Source organism: Rattus rattus, chromosome 12 (genome assembly GCF_011064425.1).
Source record: "Rattus rattus isolate New Zealand chromosome 12, Rrattus_CSIRO_v1, whole genome shotgun sequence".
Classification (NCBI taxonomy): domain Eukaryota; kingdom Metazoa; phylum Chordata; class Mammalia; order Rodentia; family Muridae; genus Rattus; species Rattus rattus.
Genome location: NC_046165.1, coordinates 71631465 through 71646230, shown reverse-complemented (window position 1 = coordinate 71646230; position 14766 = coordinate 71631465). Strand labels below are relative to the sequence as shown.

Genomic DNA, 14766 nt, shown 5'->3' with positions numbered 1-14766 from the left:
AAGCTGGCTTGCATGCCTGACACTTATGCTTCCATAAAGTTAGCTCAGGTGCCTCTAACAATTCTCTGGCTCGGTGCCCTCCCAAATACACACCCAGTCCTACTCCCATCCTCCTTTTCTCCAAACAGTCCACTTGACTTAGCCATCACCGCCCATTCCTGGTGTGGTGAAGCAGACCAGCACCATAGTGAGGGTATCGAAGCTTAAGTCTCCCCAAGTAAAAAAACCAGCTGCTTCACTCAGGACCACTGTTTACTCTGAAAGAACACGGGAATATTATTTTTCTGTACTTTGGGCTCAGAACCAGAAAAAAAAAAAAAAAAAGGACCAAATTGAACTTAGACCCGCTACTTTTAAAGATCCCAGTGTTAACTACCACTAAACAGGCCAGGAACTCTCAGACTGTAGTAGTGTTAAGACTTCCTATTCACTTTGGCTCTGAAACCTCCTTCATACTTAGCATCCAATTAACTGCCAAGTCCTACTGACACTACTGCAATGTACTAGGACAGACTTCAGGGCCCGCAATGCGCTATATAAGTCAACCACTTTGAAAACCGAGCCATGGAAGGATCCGACTAAGGAACTAAGTAGCAAAGTTGTGGCTTCTAACTCTGCTGCCTACTCTTTTTATTGAGTTCCTTACGTAGAAGTCTCAAAGTTGATCTTTCTTCCTTCTAATCCATCCTGTCACCGCATTAATTCCCTAGTTCACAATTTGACCAAATGAACTTCATGCTTAAGAACTTGTAAAGAGGGCCTGTTATTCCTGTAGCTGTCTGAGGCAAGTCTACACTCAGGATGCTAAGTGAAAACAAAGCAAAATGTAACAGCACACCTTGTCTTCTTTGTCCTAGCTTCCACGGTTATTTGATATATACATTTACATGCTAATCAAAATGTCAAGTTGCAATATCTTTATTTTTTCTCTTTCAGATCTAGTCAATACTGCTGTATTTAAATTGTATACCACCCTTCATTTCCTGCATCAAAATCTTAAGTCCTGAGATCTCCATCTCTTCTTTCATTACCTCAACTCTTGTTGTCTGAATCAAGGCCTCACAGTACACAGTCCAGATTGCCTTGGAACTCACTATTGCATCTCAAGATTGCCACAAACTTCTCCTGCCTCAGCCTCCCTAGTGCTGAGATAATAGCCATAATTTCAGAACTACTGTGCCCAGTTATCTAAACATTTACTGAGTAGACAGTATACTACTAAGTAATAGTATTAGGTACCCAAAAATAAATAATCCCTGCCCATCAGCACGATGCTATATGCCTGTAATTCTAGCACGTGAGAGGGAGGCAGCAAGATCATGCATTCAAGGCTAGCTTGAGTTAAATGTGATCCTGTTTTGTTGTTTTCTTGTTTTTTAAAAAAAACAAATACAAACAAAAAACAAGACAGAGAGGAGAGAAGAAAGATGAAAGAAAAAGATATAATCCCTGTTCCTGTTAGATTCGTGTATATGTTGAAGAAGGTAAACAGTAAGCACCATAAGAAAAATACCAAGTGGGCAGTATAAACAGTTATAACACAAGACGGTGATACAACAGCAGAGGTCACTGCAGGGACGTGAGAAGGGAATTAATTGAAGAGAACAAGATCAGGAAGTAGTTTCTTAAATTGTAAGAGATAGGTTAAAGTGGACCATATGAAAGGAATATTCAAGCAGCAGAGATGGTGGGAGGGAAGGCGAAACAAAAGCATGAAAATGAAAGGCAGTGTGTGTCAGTCACATGGTTCTGTGGTTCAGTCCTGTCACAGTATCAATCACAGAAGACTGAACAGAGATAAAGTCAGAGGCTAGTAAGGGCCAGACATTAGAGAGTATTTTCTTCCAGGTTAACAGGAAGCCACAGAGACAAACGAATGACACAACAGAACTAAGTTTAGTTTTCTAACTCTGGCTTTGTGGAATGGAAGAACAGAAGACATGGGGCCAGTCAGGAGGCTGCTATGGAGTCCAGAAAAGAGGTAGACACTGGAGATGGACTCCTTTGTTATTTTCTGTGAGATAACGGAGCATGAGACCTTGGACGGAAAGCTCCGCCCACAGAGCCTGACTGATGAGCGTTATGACTCTGGTCTCTGTGGGCATACCTCCCTTGCTTTCAGATCACCTTTAAACCTTCTTAATTTTGAGACCCCACCTGATAACCTTCCAATAAATTTCTTCTCTGAATCCTACCTAACAAGATGACTAAGGTGTGAACTATAGCAATGTGATTCAAAATGTGATGGGAGGGAGAAACAGAACCCAGAGCAGAAATACTGACATAAAATTAGTAGGACATGGAATTTAGCCATACTAAATGAGTTGTTTATATAGCACGTTAAATTGTGATATTCAACGGCTGCAGAAAAGTCCAGTTTGGTGACAGATTTAGAGTTGTCCTAACTCTCTAAATGGTGGTAGGTGTAAGAAGATTATCTAAGAAATGTGAGCAGTAGACCAAAGTATAAGAAAAACTGTTCTAGCTGGGCATGGTGGTGCACGTCTTTAATCCTAACACTGAGGAGGAGAGGCAGGCGGGCGGTTCTCTGAGTTGGAGGCCAGCCTGGTCTACATAGGGATTTCCAAGGCAGCCAGGGCTACACAGAGAAATCCTATCTTGAAAAATGAAGCCAACGAACAGAAAAGAAAAAAGAAAAAAAAAACAAAGAAAAATTGCTCTATTATCATTAAAGGGAGATTAGAAAACGTGTTTATGAGGAACTGGAGAAACCAGGATTTCACTAGACAGCCTGGGACTCAGAGATCCACTTGCCTAGCTTTGGGAGGTAAAACAGCACATTAGGGCGCCATACCTGGCCTCCCTAGGTCTGTTTTAAACACAGTAGCTACTATGAGGAATATATATCCGAACTGGAGAAATTCATATGTTTCAAAAGTTATACATGTAGAGTTGTATGTAAATAATCCATATGTTTAAGTGCAGACAACTAAATACTATGCAGACTAAACAGAACGCTTAGCTGGAGGCCAAAGCAGTCTGAAATAGAAGGCCAGAGCTAATAAAAAGAAGACATTTGCCCATTATCCCACAGTAGTAAAAAACAGTGTCAGATTCAAATTTAGGCAATGTTAACTGCAACCGCCCTAATATACTGTGTCCTACATATATGCCCTACTATAACTTCTCTCAGCCAGGCACAATGGTTTATGGCTATAATCCCAGCACTCAGGAGGCAAGTGGGCTCCAGGCAAACCAGGATTACAAGAAAAACCCAACTCAAAAAACAAGAGCAACCTAATAATCAATAGTGTCTCTGTTAATAGCCAATACTTCTTCCTTTTAAGTGGAGACAGGATAACCAATTACATAGTTTTTGCAAACCAGTTGCTCTACTGCTGAGCTACATCGCCAAGGGCTGTTTTTGATGTTTTTCCCTCCCCCATTAGAATGCAAGTTCTTCAACTGGAAAGAGTATTTATAACCTGTCATGCTGGTAATAGGTGTCTTGGTGGTAATGGGCATTCAATGTACTTGGGTGAAGAACGTATTAAACTTCCAGCCAAAGGTGTGAGAGGGCAATGTCCCCTTACTGAACGACAACAAATGAGTAAGGACATGCTTCCCTCCAGAAACGTTCAGAAAAGGCATCATAAAAGTATCTTCACTTTTTAGGACCAGTAGCAGACACTGCTTTACATAGAGCAAAAGAAGACACAGGGCTCGAGAGATGGCTCAGGAGCACTGGCTGCTCTTCGAGAGGAACCATGTCAATCCCCAGCATACAGATGACGGCTCACGACTGTCTGAACTCCAGTTCCAAGAGGTCCAACGCTCTTTTTCTGGCCTCCACAGTTAAACAAGCAAAGTGATGCAGGCAAAACGCACACACATAAAATGAAAACCAAAGGACTTTGTGCGATAATGGCTACTGGAAGTAAGGAAGCCGCGGTGATCTCTTTTAGGTCCAGAATGGTGACAGTGGTAACAATCGAATGAGGCAAAGAGTGAATGTCAACAGTATAGACCCCACAGGGCTTCAAACTCCTGGAACACATGTACGGAAGCAGAGAACTGTCTCCACAAGGTTGTCCTCTGACCTCCACGCACATCAGAAACATGCACACACACACATACACATGATATAAACACCTACATAATCATGATGATGATGAAGTAAAGAAACTGATGCTGAGTTCCAGGGGAGAAATCTAGCTTGATCGACATAGTTACTACCATGTACATACAACGTAAATAACGACAGACACTGCGTAAGCGCTGTGGTCTCTACCTCCATGAAACCCGGCTTTCCCTATTTTAAATAAGCCATTTTTCTTACATGTGTTCGGCCTGGGAGAGAATGTGAATGTTTACTTAATTCAATCACATGCTATAAAACTGGAGCATTTCAAAGTAATCCTACACGGCAAAAGATAATATGAAATGTTTGGCACATAGCGCGCAAACAGAGAGGAATTCATTCCTTAGCCAATATTTTAAAATAGCACCACTGGAAGTTTGTATCATACAAAATTTTAATCCCAGCACTCAGGAGGCAGAGGCAGGTAGATCTCTTGAGTTCTAGGCCAGCCTGGTTGAGAGTTCCAGGTCAGCCAGGGCTACCAAGAAACCCTGTCTCAAAAGCCAAACTAACAAATAATAACAACCACAACTCATTAGAGACTTAGCAAAGCTGATCTGCTAAGCAGAATGATGGGAAACCAAAACATACAAACAGGCTTCGCAGCTGGAGAAGCAGGGTGAAGGGACCCTGGTACTAACATGCAGAAAGGGCACCAGTGAGGAACTCAACGCATCATTTTTAGATCTCCAAGAATATCTCAGCGTCTATTCTGTAGCTATTCCATTTACTTCACAAAACCTCTTTTGTGGTAAATTATAATTCCTCAGTTTATTAGGCTGTCCCTTGTAGCTCTCGGACCCATCTCCAGCAGACTGAGCCTCTGTCAGTGTTCAGGAGAGAAGTGAAAGGGAACCGCCAAACCTGTACAGACTGCTTAAATGCCTCATTAAAAGAAAGTTCCAGGCTGGAGAGATGGCTCAGTGGGTAAGAGCACTGACTGCTCTTCCAAAGGTCCTAAGTTCAAATCCCAGCAACCACATGATGGCTCACAACCATCTGTAATGGGATCTGATGCCCCCTTCTGGCGTGTCTGAAGACAGAGACAGTGTACTCACATACATAAAATAAATAATAAATCTTTGAAAATCTCAGCATCCATAGGAAATGGCTCACAATCACTCATAACTCCATCCCCAAAAGGCTGTGACACCCTGACCTCCGTGGGCACCTGCACTCTGTGTCCATACCTATATACAGACACAGACACACAAGTTAAAATAAATCTTTACAGAAAGAAAAAAAAATAGGATAGAAGAGAAACAAGGAAGAATAAAACACTGAAATTCTGTCTCCTGGATTTTGTTAGTCCCTAGTTTAAAAAAATCCCTAGCTACACCAGGCATGGTGTCACACTCCTTAAAACCTAACACTTGGGGCTGGAGAGATGGCTCAGCGGTTAAGAGCACTGACTGCTCATCCAGAGGTCCTGAGTTCAAATCCCAGCAACCACATGGTGGCTCACAACCATCTGTAATGAGATCTGATACCTTCTTTTGGTGTGTCTGAAGACAGAGACAGTGTACTCACATACATAAAATAAATAAATCTTTTAAAAAAGAAAGAAAGAAAGAAACCTAACACTTAGGAGGCAGAGGCAGTCTCAGATCTCTGTGAGTTCAAAGACAGCCTGATCTACACAGTTAAGTTCCAGGACAGCTAGGATATGAAGTAACCCTGTCTCCAAACGTCCTACTTCCCTACAAAACAATAACAAAAACAAAACACTGACAAAAGGAAAACAGAAAATTCATAAATAAATGATCTAGTTCACGGAGACAGCAGTGGCCTAGCACATGGAAGGCTGTGGGTCCCACACCTATATAGCACCACACAAAAAGTAAAAATAAATCAGAAAAAGCTTCTCATTCATACCCTTCACTTAGGCAAACCCCACATTCCCCCACCCCAACCCCCCAAATTTTGTTATCTGAACTCTAAATGAGTAACTAAGCTACAAAAACCACTAATTTCTCAAAGAACCAACCAAAAAGCAATTCTATCTCTAATGGAACAATATACTTACAAATACTTACATCCCAGGGGGAAAAAAGTCCTCAAAGATGTCTGCACTGCATTCTCAAAATATACAGTGGAATTAAAAGGAGAGAGACAATTCAAAACAAAACAAACAAACAAACAAAAAAACAAACCACCACCACCACCAACAACAACAACAAAAAATACCCTGAAGATTCACTACTGTTCAATAACCTGAGTCTCCTTACAAAGGAATTTATGACTTCGCTCACATGGGCTGGAAGGACAGCTCGGAGGTTATTAACACTGGTTGCTCTCACAAAGGACCTAGTTTGGTTCCCAGTACACGCAAGGCAACTCGCAGCCACCTACAACTCTAGTCTAGCTCTCGGGGATCCAACACCTTCTTTTGGCTACCTGGGGCATCAGGCATACATGTGCTTACATACATATATGCAGGCAACATTCATATACATAATTATTTGTTTTGGCTCTGGTTTTTCAAGACAGGGTTGTGTAGCCCTCCCTGGCTGTCTTGGAACTCACCAGGTAGACAAGGTTGGCCTCAAAACTCAAAGATCCTCCTGTATCTGCCTTCTGAATGCCGGGATTAAAGACAAGCACCACCACCGCCCAGCTATATAATATCTTTTTAAATTCAGTTACTATGGCTAAGGGTGCAGTTCAGTAGTAGAGCAAGAGCATGAGTTCAGCCTCTGAGTACACCAAAAATAAAAGGAATTTACTTACTATATAACTTCTCTCACAATGTTATTGACCTAATATCATAGGTTATAAACTGAGTAAGCATGGTGGCTTTCCCAGCTATCAGGAAGATGAGGCAGGAAGACTGCTAAAAATTCCAAGACGGGGCAGGAAAGATGGCTCTGTGGTTAACAGCACTTGCTGCTCTTGCAGAAGGCCTGGATTTGACTCCTAGTACCCACATTGAACAGCTCACAACTAGTAGTAACTCTAGTTCCAGGGAATCTGATGCATTCTTTTGGCCTTCCACATATATACTCTCTCTCTCTCTCTCTCTCTCTCTCTCTCTCTCTCTCTCTCTCTCTCTCTCTCTCTCAGGCACAGAAAAACACAATACAATAAATAAATCTTAAAAACAAAACAAAGGGGTTGGGGATTTAGCTCAGCAGTAGAGGGTTTACCTAGCAAGCGCAAGGCCTTGGGTTCAGTCCCCAGCTCCGAAAAAAAGAAAAAAAAACCCAAAAAACAATAAAACAAAACAAAACAAACAAACAAAACAAGCCAGTCTAGGTTATTTAGTGGTTCCAGACCAACACGGGTAACACAGTGAGATTCTCCCTAAAAAAAAAAAAAAAAAAAAAGGGTTGTGTTTGTGCTGGAGATGGGTGTTTGGCCCAGTGGTTAAAAACACTTGCAGCACAATCAAGAGGACCACAGTTCAAATTCGGCATCCACTAAACAAGCCAGGCCTCCTGCAAAGGTCTGTGATTCTAGCGCCCTCTTCTGGACTTTGTAAGTGTACAGCAGGGATATATGTGCATATACAAATACAGACAGACACATACGCATACAGAGGTAAATAAATCTTAAAAAAAAAATGCCAGGCATGTGGTACATGCTTTCAATCCCAGCACTTGGGAGATAGAAGGCAGGTAGAACTCTCTGTGAGTTCAAGGTCAGCCTGGTCTACGTAATGAGTTAAAGGATAGGCAGAGCTATGTGAGAGACTGTCTCAAACACGCAAATAATAATAAAATAAAATAACATTTTAAAACCTTAATGTTCTTTTAAAAGCGTTATAGACTCTCACAACAAAAAGGTTACTATGGAATCATTGTACTTGACTGTTGGAATTAAAAAGTTTATCACTGACGCATTTTAGGTGCTGATATATGGGGGAGGATACAATTCTAGAAATTATTTCTAAGTAATTTCAGTACAATGCTACTGAACTATCATTTCCCAATGAAGTTATATATTACAAGTTTCTCTGGAGACAGGCAGAAGAAATAAAATCAGGTATATTTCACTCTTTCAACAATAAAGAGAACTTATTAGTAATTATGTATACTAATAAATACTGATAACCTGAACTTGAAGAGGGTAGAATTCTGTCTAAGTTCCCCAAACTATTCCACTTGCTAAGAATATACCCTGGGATCTACTCCTGAGGAAGAAGAATGTGAAGCAATTGCCTATGCCAGTTCACTGCTATCTATGACATCTATGCTATCTATGTTTTCTGGATGTTTTTGGTGGTGATATAGACTCGACTTGTTGCCTTGTGTACATTAGGCAAGTGTTACACACAGCCCCTCCTACTGGACTTTTGATAACTGGATAAAATAATGGATATTACTGGACAGAATTTAAGTGTTTCTGTATTTAAAGACTTGCTACAATCTGAAGGCTAAATATAAGATTCTTTAGGTTGAACATTTTGCTTCATGTGACATTAAATAACTCAGGGATCCTGCTGAATGACAGGAAATAATGTTCAATTAAAAAGAAAAAGAAAAAAGAAAAGGAAGAGGGTGGGTATAGTGGTACAGACTTGTTTTGCTGATATTTAGGGACATTCAGGAAGATTAGGAATTCAAAGCCAGTCTCAGAATTATATAGCAGAGTTCAATGCCAGCCTGACCTATATTATTTTTTGTCTCAAAACAAAAACCCAAAATGCCCCCAGAAAGTCAAGCTCCTGCTGTCCTTGATGAAGGGCTATAGGCAATTAATGTCTGCTAAAAGAGATAGAATCGAGACTGTCTATAGACAAGCCTCAGAGGTTAGCCAACAGCAGAAAGTCAGTCCTGAGTCCATATAACACAAGGAAGGCTGAATGGACTCAGTAGGTTTATATTCACACACACACACACACACACACACACACACACACACACACACACACACACACACACACTCACATCCACACTCACACACTCACAAACACACTCACACACACACACATCCACACTCACACACACACACACACACACACACACACACACACACACACACACACGTAATAATTAAAGAGGAGGTCAATAATGTGAGGGAGCCAAAGGAGGGAATGGGAGTTACTGGGAGAGAGGAAGGATGGAAATTATATAAATACAGCGCATAAATATGAAATTATAAAAAAATTAAAAGAGAGGAAAATTACCTACAAAACTGCTCAGAACAGCCTAATAAGAAACTTCCGGCACTAATATGCTCTACAGCTTAAACTGTAAACATCTGTAACTCTGCAGAGGTAGACATATTGCACAAAAACACAAGAATTTTAGTTTTGGATTTTTGGGGCTTCTTAGGTATTATCGGAATTTAACTTTGTATATGACCAGCCCCCACTCTACCAAGTTATATCCCTCACCTCTGACAATGAAAAACTTAAAATGTAGAGCAAGAAAACACAAGAGCTAAATTAGATTTCATAAATACCCATAAAACAAAATGCGAGGTTAAAAGGGAAGAGGTTATCTAGGACCATGTCTGGAATGCAGTACAGAGTTGGATAAAGTCTTTAGGCCATAGGAAATAACTGCTGTCTGTAACATAAAAATACAACGGCCACTTAGGCATTAGACTGAAGCACACGACTGGTATATTACGACAAAAAGTGAACAAAACCCTAAGAGGAAGACCGTGGATGCTGCAGAAATCACTGGAGAGGGAACAAAACATAACCGAGTGACACAGGAAACATGAGCACCTACCCGTGAATCAAACACAGCAAGCACCACAGTGGCCACAGAAGAACTGGGGGAGGTCATTCAAAGACCTGAGAGACCATAGGCAAGCAGAGTAAATGGTGACTTCTAAGGGAGAGCCCAAGGCCTCAGGGAAAAGGTTTTTGTCTTTTTTTTTTTTTTCTCCCAAGTATTACGCTAAATTTCAGCCCAGAAGATAGAAGATTTCAGGGCTATGGATATATAATTTCACAAAGCCATTTAACATTCATCTTAATGTGGTAGCTCTTCCATGGATAAAAGCATTAAAGCTTATTCCTTCAATAACGGGAAGCCTCAAGTTAACCCTCAGTCCCAGTATTGCTTAAGCAAATTCTCTTTTCAAAGCTGACATATATAAAAGTTTCCCTTAAAGAATCCCCTCTCTACCCTCTATTACCTAACAGACTCAACTCCTTCACACAAAATGTCATTTTTCACACAAAATTCTGCCCCAGTGGGTATCATGTCCCATCATCCAGAAGTATTACAGAAAAGGTTGTCCTATGAAATACTAGATGTACGTTTCCTGGTAATACAAAACCAGCTCAGCAGATATGCAGATATATTCTCCATCTACTTCTAAAAGGATTTGGGCAGTCTGAGAATTAAAAAAAAAAAAAAGAAAGAAAAAAGAAAAAGAAAAAAATCCAGGAGCCAAACACTGAGAAGACATGAGCTATGCTGGGACCTATACATCCCTCCACCAAATCCTTTATTCTTGCTCTTCTGTGGTTTCAGCTTTAAATCTTCTGTGAGCCTATCTTTTTCTCTTTCTCTTTTGTTTGGTGAGGGGAGAGTTCAGGGGACTGAACACAATTCATTCATATTCATTCTCTCTCTCTCTCTCTCTCTCTCTCTCTCTCTCTCTCTCTCTCTCTCTCTCTCTCTCCACTAACCAGTATCCTTTGCCTTGTCTGGTAGAGTCTTTGTCACACCACTATTTCTTGCAACAGCTTTTAAGTGGAATTATAATATATTTATTATAATCTTTATCTTAATGGCTGGAATAACTCTAAAAGAGTTCAAGTAATGTTTTCCATTTTCAAGATTTTGGTAGTAGTGAATTTGTATAATCCAAGAACTTGGGAGGTAGAGACACAAGACTTCAAAGTCAATCTCCATGAACGGTGAGTTGGAGACCGACCTGGACTGTGAGAGATGAGAGACTGTCTCAAAAAAAAAAAAATGAAAGAAAGAAAAAAATCAAGATCAAGAAAGAAAAGAAAAGAGAAGAGAGAGAGAGAGAGAGAGAGAGAGAAGAAAGAAAGAAAGAAAGAAAGAGAGAGAGAGAGAGAAAGAAAAACGATCAGGGGTTGTCGTTGGATCCCTCACCTCAGAGTCGTCGCCCGCTGGGAATGGCCAGCATTGCTAAAGGATATGTCACCCAAGGAAAAACAAGTTAACAAAAAGAAGTTACCCACTTCCTGCTCTAAGAAATTGACTACAACTTATTGTGGAACCTGCTGGGTGACCAGAAAAAGATATTTCTAGGCAGAAGGCACACTCTAATTAAGAAGACAATACCCCAGCAGTGGCCGGAGGTGCATGCCTTTAATCCGGGCAGAGGCAGGAAGATCTCTGGGAGTTAGAGGCCAGCCTGGTCTACAAAAGGAAAGCCAAAACAACAGCAACAACAAAAGGGAAACCAGTCAAATTGCAAGTCCACTATCTAGAATCTGATGTGCCCCAAAAACGACCTCAACTGGCACTAAGCCAGTATGAGAATCTCTGAGTTCACAAACTCAGAACAGAGATCCCGTGGGCATCAATGTGATTGATAGCAGAATGCTGCAAAATTGATAAAGCAACTTGCTCGCTTGTGTCTGAGACGTCTCACCATGTCTAGCCTTTGAAAGAAAATTGCGTAGTGTTTTCCAGCCGACTTCTGCCTCACTTTGCTCACTCACTGCAAAACTACATACCTCTTCTGGGACGCCTTTAACGACGTCAGGACTGCCCCTTAAAGAGGCGCTGCTGCGTATGCACAGCTGCAGCAATGGCAGGCATATTTTTTTGAGACACCAGAAACAGGTAAATTAAAAACAAAACAAAAACACAATTTTAAATAATATTCGCTAAGAGTCAGTCCTCTCCTAGTGAAGAGTTTACATAATGTGTCAGAAAACCAAAGAGCTCTGCAGACCTGTCAAGGAAGACACAAGACTTGAGCTGTTCCCCCATCACCTCTACTTTGCAACAGCCCCACAGAAACGAGGTACATAATAAATCCGCACACGTTCACCCCAGGCTTCCCTACCCACGTTTACTAAAACATTAAAGATGGGAGAGGGGGTTAAAATCCAGCCAAACAAAATAAAACCCTGGTCTCACACTTCGGACTCCAACGTATGGAGTAACCTAACCGAGCAGGGGAGTTTTTCTTCTTGTGAAGGAGGAAGGAGAACAAGGCAACTGCCTCGAATGTGCGCCTCGCCCAGCCGTGCAATGACAAGCTCCGAAACTCCACGCTGGCCCCAGCAGCTCCCTCGCGGCCCGTCCCAGCACGGCCCCGCGGCCCGTACGGTCCCCAGCGCCTGCCTCTCACAAAGAGAGTGGTTCAGCCCCGAGCATCCCGCACCTGATCACTCAGAACTGCACCCGCACGGGTGCGAGCGAGGACCTCGTTACCCCACCCACTACCCGCCCAGGATCCGACGAGGCTTGGTGGAGCCGCGCGTGTGCCGCAGGCTTACCTGAGCCAGTCCTGCAGCTTCCTTCCCCGGGCAAGAGTTGCAACCCACCGTCCGGGAGAACAAGGCGCCTTCCGGCGGAGCACGGCCAACCCTCGCCGCAAGCAAGCTTGCTAGTCCTCCATGCTCCTGGGCCCGCCCACCGCCCTCCACCCACCAATGGTACGGCCGGAGCCAGGCGCCATCCAGGAAGTCTCAGAAGGGTGGGCGGGCCTGAGGCTGGGAAGGGTACGTAGGCAACCGCAGATATGCCTGATTGGAAATAGGAACCGGCGGCGGAATGGCAGGACCGGCCTCTGACCCCCACCACTGGGGGCGCTCCAAACCAGGACAGCACCTGCTACCTGTCTCGGGAGGCCATCTTGGGTCGACTGGCTCGGTGATCTCTCACGATTACTTATAGGGATGTGAAGCCCTTTTTGGAGTTCTGTTGGTCCGTTTTGGCCCAGCCCCTACATGCCCTCCTCTCATGTACTCAGGATACCTGTCAATCACGGAGAGGAACTCGAGAAAAATGTTGAACGTTCCTGGAAACAAGCCCCACTACCCTCTTAAATGTAGGAATGATGCTGGTTTATCAAGGAAGCCAACAGTTATTCGAATGGCACTTGCTAGGGTGATCCTTTACACTCAGGATTATCAACACATAAACGACACAGGTTATATAGCCATTCCACTTGCTTGTCTATCTATGCACGTTACAGATTTTCCAGTATTAGTTTTTTGAGACAGGGTCTCGATATATCGCCAAGGTTGGCTTTACTATGATATTTAAGGCATGAGCTACCACGCCCTAGCCCGGTGTTCTGATTTTAGCAACCCAAAATACTGAGTCATTTAGTAATAACAGGAGTGGGGAATTTTACTTAAAGAGCAAAGGACCTTAAATTCACTAATAGTTCCAAACTACTCACGAATACACAATGGGCAAACAAGACTTAGCAGAGGGACACTGACAAGAGTCATTTATTCTGGAAAGAAGGAAAATTTCATCATAGGTCAAACTGCACTGAGAAAAGTGTTCCTGCCTTTTCTAAAGTTCTGCCGACTACGCTTCTATACAAGAAGTTTTTTGTTGTTATTATTTAAATAACAGTATTAGAAAACTCCAGAAAGCTTGAACAACACGGGAAGACCTACAAAATTTGTTTTTAAAGAGATTTATTTCAGGGCATGCCTTTAATCCTAGGATTTGGGAGGCAGATAGAGGCTAACCCCTGTTCTACAGAGCTAGTTCCAGGACAGCCAGTGCTACACAAAGAAAAATAGTTTTTCTATTATATTTTTAATTGTGTGTATATGTATGTGCATGAGCACTGGTAGGGGCAGAGAGCAGAGGTGTGGGTTCCCCACCGAACTGGAGTTACAGGGTACTATGAGCCATTCCCCATATGTGGCAGGGAATTGAACTCTAGTCCTCTGCATGACCAGAACATGCTCAGGATCTGAGCCATCTCTCTCACCCCTCAAAAATCTTTAGAATACATTTTTTTTTCAAGAGTCGTTTCAACAATTAAAATAATTTCCCAAGCAGTAACATAACTGTGCCCACACCTTTAATTCTAGCAGTAGGAAGACAGAGGCAAATAAATTGAGTTCAAGGGCAGCTTGGTTTATAGAGCAAATTCTAGGATAGCCAGGCCTACACAGAAAAATTCTGTTTTGGAAAACAAAACAACAACAAAACCAAAGGGGTTTGAATCAATATTTTATGAGGAGATATGACTATACTGAACATAATCTGTTGGTCAAATTCTTTCCTAGCTCTAAATACCACTGTATAAATTTGTTAGGATTTACCAGAATAATCTGTTTATGTGTACATGCAAAGAGGTATAATCTTAGTTATTAATGGTTTCTATAATAAGAGCCTATTATCCTTCTGGTTATTTTCTGGTACAGAATGTAAGACCCGCCAACAAAGGAAGTCATTATAAGCATTGTAGGAAGCTGGAGTGTCTGATCCAGTGATTTCTGCTAATTACACTGATTTGTTGCTATAAATTATGATTTTCAGAGTTCATGATTTCAAAAGCCAATTGACACCTAAAATGTCTCATAATTACCATTCAGCACATGGGGTGGGAGATGTTTCTGTATTAATTCATGATCACTTGACTCAGATCATGAATTTATAGCCATATTTTTTTCTGTTTCTTTTCAAAATGACAAAAATACCAAGTATAAGAGGTTATAAAATATAATAGAATTAGATTAAGAATTAGGTTTTTCTTAATGTTCCAAAAAAAAAAAAAAAAAAGTGAGAATGGTCCCCTTT

General features: G+C 41.7%; 1 protein-coding gene across 3 annotated transcripts in view; it reads right to left on the bottom strand.

The window, feature by feature from the left end:
- Window positions 1-12610, bottom strand: part of Chd8 (chromodomain helicase DNA binding protein 8) — a 58622-nt gene extending 46012 nt beyond the window's left edge. For all 3 annotated transcript variants that reach the window (XM_032918291.1, XM_032918295.1, XM_032918294.1), the window contains exon 1: window positions 12492-12610. The gene's annotated coding sequence lies outside the window, so the exon portion shown is untranslated. The remainder of the gene's footprint in view (window positions 1-12491) is intronic.
- Window positions 12611-14766: the final 2156 nt, after the last annotated feature.